Here is a 4,608-nt window from a genome sequence, read left to right as displayed (position 1 = left end):
ATGTCCCAGGTAAACATGGCCCACCTAGATGGGCTCCCAGACAAAAGAGTTGGAGGAGATGTGCATCATCACTGACCAGCACGATTGGGTCATTGGACCCGAAACAAAGAAGGATTGCCACCTGAACGGAAACATCGAGAAGGGTGAGGTGGAGGGAGCCTCTCCTCTGTGTTCAGAATCTGTCCCATCAGCTCTTTGAATCTGGAAAATGCTCTGAAGGGGGTGTCTGACAAGATGCATTTGAGAACAAGACAGAGGGCATATAGGCTGCTGCTGCATTTGTAATGCTTTGAAGGGAGCTCAGGAAACTCTGATTACTTCATCGTGAGCCCTTTCAGCACATCCATTGTCACAACAAACCTCAGGGCCTGACAAGTCACTTTGTGCCACTGCTCCTTCGATGGCCTGGGCAGTGACAAGAGTACACGCAATGGGGTCAAAGCAACAGGCTGCATGTGGGCCATGCCTAAATCTCAGAACTGTGTTGCCTGGTATGATTTACTCACTTAACTTGCTAGTGTTCTTGCTTACACAATGGAGAGATACGACACTACCCAACTCAAGGTGTTTCTGTGAATAACCAAGGTACTGAGTATCTACTAGTTCACTACGTGGATCAAATGAATCCCCAGGAAGGGTCACCTGCTGTGGGCGGTGCAGCACCCTTAGCTGCATGCGAGAGTCATGCAGAGGGAAGAAAGGGACCATTTCCACCCTGGTTTACGTCACCTGTGTTACCTAACACTCTGAGGAATGTTGCACACACATTTCAGTGTCCTGTTCAATATGTAAAACCAGCTCTGACGCTAAGTTCAGTTTTCCTGGTGACCCTACTCAGTTGACATCCAAGGGCCACAGACTTCTGGCTTGGCTTGTGTTTTAGAGACAGGAAAAGGGCAGACTTGAAAAAGCCCTCTTTGAAAAGTCTCCAACAGAAACTGGAAGGACGTTAAATTCTGGCTAATTATGCCAAAGAATTGAGAACTTATTGGTCTTAGAAATACAGATACAGGGACTCTGAAATTATCTTGCAGATCTAAAAGAAAATTGGGAGTCTAATGTGAACAATATTTAACTAAGAACTGAAAAGAATTGGTAATGAAGTGATAACTCTGAATTAAATGTTTTATCCATTAAGCGATGTTTAGAACAAAGATTACCTGTTTTTTACTAAGCAGTAATGTATTACTACAATAATTGCACATTATTTCCAGGACATTTTACTGACTCTTGCTTCTATTATATAATCCAGAAGAACTGGAAGAAAAAGACACCATGGGAATTAAAGCAGCAGCCAGGAGATGTCTGCAGGATGAGCTGAGAACTCCTTGGGACCAGGTACCACCGATGGCACATAGACAGAAAGGTAAGTGAGTTTTCTGATATGTTTATGCATCTCAAGTATCTACTTTTAGTTCCAGCATGCAAATGATGCTATGTATTCATTTCATTTGAATGCTATTAATTAAGTAGTGGACAGTGGACAACAGGGTATCTACTGTCTGTAACCAACAGCCTTCTTGTAGAACAGCGACAAGCCTGATCCTCAGGACTGTCCGTGAAAGAAATAGTGTCGCTTACCACTATTCTAAAGGAAAGCATTCTTGATGAAACCAATGTGTAAAAGCTCCACAGAATTTTCTTTAGCTTTCTCACATGCTGTTTCCTTAAAAAACAGTGTGAGGGGTTGGAGCTGTGGCATACTGGGTAAAGCCACCGCCTGCAGTGCCAGCATCCCATATGGGTGTAGGTTCGAGTGTTGGCTGCTCCACTTCCGATCCAGCTCTCTGCTGTGGCCTGGGAAAGCAGTGGAAGATGGCTCAAGTCCTTGGGCCTCTGTACCTACAAGAGAGACCTGGAGGGGGCTCCTGGCTCCTGGCTCCAGATTGGCGAAGCTCCTGCTGCTGTGGCCAACTGGGGAGTGAACCAGAGGATGGACGATGTCTCTCTCTCTGCCTCTCCTTCTCTCTATGTGGAACTCTGACTTTCAAATAAATAAATAAATCTTTTTTTTAAAGTGTGCTCAAAGAGTGTAGTGATCAAGATCACGAATTGTGACCTCTTCATGATGATCAGCCCAGTGCTTAAGTAAAGCTTAGAAAGTCTGGGAAAGCCAGTTGGGGGCGTGGCATATTTTTTGAGTGAAAAAAAAAAAAAAAGAATGAATTGTTTTCTAGGTTAAATCTTTTCTCTCCCATCGAATTAATACTGGCTCAACCTTGTCACAGATTTCCACAAAGGATATCATTTTTATGATCCGAATCTACCACCAGTGTACTTCAGGCAGCATTTAGGGAGAACATGAGATTGGCTACCGTCTGTGAGGAAAACCCTCACAGGGAACCCAGGTCCCAGGGGAAGTCAAAGGCTCCCACTATATGAACTGGAGTGAGCTTCTGCGACTCCTGGACAGCATGGCCCTGGGACAAGAGAAGGTAACCGCGTGGACGGGAACCATCGCAGAGGGCTTTCTGTTCAAGTGGTGGCACCATGTGCACCAAGTCTTTGTTTATATGAAGGCTGATAAAACACATGCATGGTGAAAAGATGTGGTGTTCAACGTAATGGGTCCAAACATGTGCAGATCATGATGTGCTTACATAAAATGAGTAGTGAAATCCTTAAGGTTTGATTTAAAGAATTTTGGGGCCGGTGCTGAGGCGTAGCAGGTAAAGCTGCCACCTGCAGTGCCAGCATCCCATATGGGCGCCAGTTCGTGTCCTGGCTGCTCTACTTCTGATCCAGCTCTCTGCTATGGCCTGGGAAAGCAGTAGAAGATGACTCAAGTCCTTGGGTCCCTGCACGAGCGTGGGAGACTGGGAGGAAGCTCCTGGCTCCTGGCTTTGGATCACCCCAGCTCCAGCAGTTGCAGCCAATTGGCAAATAAAACAGCAGATGGAAGAGTTCTCTTTCTCTCTGCCTCTCCTTCTCTGTCTGTGTAACTCTGACTTTCAAATAAATAAACAATTTTTTAAAAAAACTTACTTAAGTGCTCACTTACTTTTCTCCATGTCTTGAATTTTTGCAGTGCTCTCTATAGAATAGCATTTTCCATGTAAAACGTTCTCTCTAGCTTCTCCCCCCCACCCCCACTGGTAGTAGTTCCTGGCAATTCTAGTTATAGACACAGGTTTCCATAAAGACAGTAGGCTTCCATGTGACCTCTCTGCCTAGTGCATTGATCATTTGTTCTTGGTGAATTTCCTCCATTAAGAATGTATGCTACGTGAGGAAGATGTACATGAAATATAAACCAATGTTTGTTAGTTTTAATTGGCAGAAAAGTTTCATAAAAATGCTACTTATCATGCAGTAAGTTAAAGCAAATAGTTAAGGTTGTTTCCTGTTTAGTATTTACATTAGCCAGCACTGACTTAAAGTACAAAGTAGATGAACATCTTTGTACCAATTTTAAAAATTAAAAATTAGCCGGCGCCGTGGCTCAACAGGCTAATCCTCCGCCTTGCGGCGCCGGCACATTGGGTTCTAGTCCCGGTCAGGGCACCGGATTCTGTCCTGGTTGCCCCTCTTCCAGCCCAGCTCTCTGCTGTGGCCAGGGAGTGCAGTGGAGGATGGCCCAGGTCCTTGGGCCCTGCACCCCATGGGAGACCAGGAGAAGCACCTGGCTCCTGCCATCGGATCAGCGTGGTACACCGGCCGCAGCGCGCCAGCCGCGGCGGCCATTGGAGGGTGAACCAACGGCAAAGGAAGACCTTTCTCTCTGTCTCTCTCTCTCACTGTCCACTCTGCCTGTCAAAAAAAATTAAAAAAAAATTTTTTAAATTAAATGGTTTTGTTTCCTTCAATATGGAGTAAGACACAAATTTTTTATTTATTATTTTTAAAGATTTTATTTATTAATTTGAGAGGTAGAGTTACAGACAGTGAGAGGGAGAGACAGAGAGAAAGGTCTTCCTTCCGTTGGTTCACTCCCCAGATGGCAGCAGTGGCCGGAGCTGTACAGATCAGAAGCCAGGAGACAGGTTCCTCTTCTGAGTCTCCCATGCAGGTGCACGGGCCCAAGCACTTGGACCATCTTTCACTGCTTTCCCAGGCCATAGCAGAGAGCTGGATTAGAAGCGGAGCATCCAGGACACGAACCGGCACCCATATGGGATGCCAGCACCATAGGCAGATTAACCTACTGCGCCACGGCACCAGCCCCACACATTTTTTTTTTTTTTTTTTTTGACAGGCAGAGTGGACAGTAAGAGAGACAGAGAGAAAGGTCTTCCTTTTCCGTTGGTTCACCCCTCAATGGCCGCTGCGGCTGGTGCACTGCCGCTAATGCACCGCGCTGATCCGAAGCCAGGAGCCAGGTGCTTCTCCTGGTCTCCCATGCGGGTGCAGGGCCCAAGCACTTGGGCCATCCTCCTCTGCACTCCCTGGCCACAGCAGAGAGCTGGGCTGGAAGAGGGGCAACTGGGACAGAATCCGGCGCCCCGACCGGGACTAGAACTTGGTGTGCCAGCGCCACAGGCGCAGGATTAGCCTATTGAGCCGTGGCGCCAGCCACAAATTTTTTATTAAAAGGTCCTCATAATACATTTACTAAAATGTTACTGACCATTTCACAACATCTGATACTCATTATCTTATTATAGGAAA

General features: G+C 46.3%; 1 pseudogene; it reads left to right on the top strand.

Moving 5' to 3' along the window:
- Positions 1–2,324, top strand: LOC133773491 (isopentenyl-diphosphate delta-isomerase 2-like; annotated as a pseudogene).
- The last annotated feature ends 2,284 nt before the right edge of the window (positions 2,325–4,608 follow it).

The sequence above is a fragment of the Lepus europaeus genome, chromosome 14 (assembly GCF_033115175.1).
Source record: "Lepus europaeus isolate LE1 chromosome 14, mLepTim1.pri, whole genome shotgun sequence".
NCBI lineage: Eukaryota > Metazoa > Chordata > Mammalia > Lagomorpha > Leporidae > Lepus > Lepus europaeus.
Note: the sequence above shows the minus strand (reverse complement) of the source record. Positions and strands in the feature narration are given on the sequence as shown.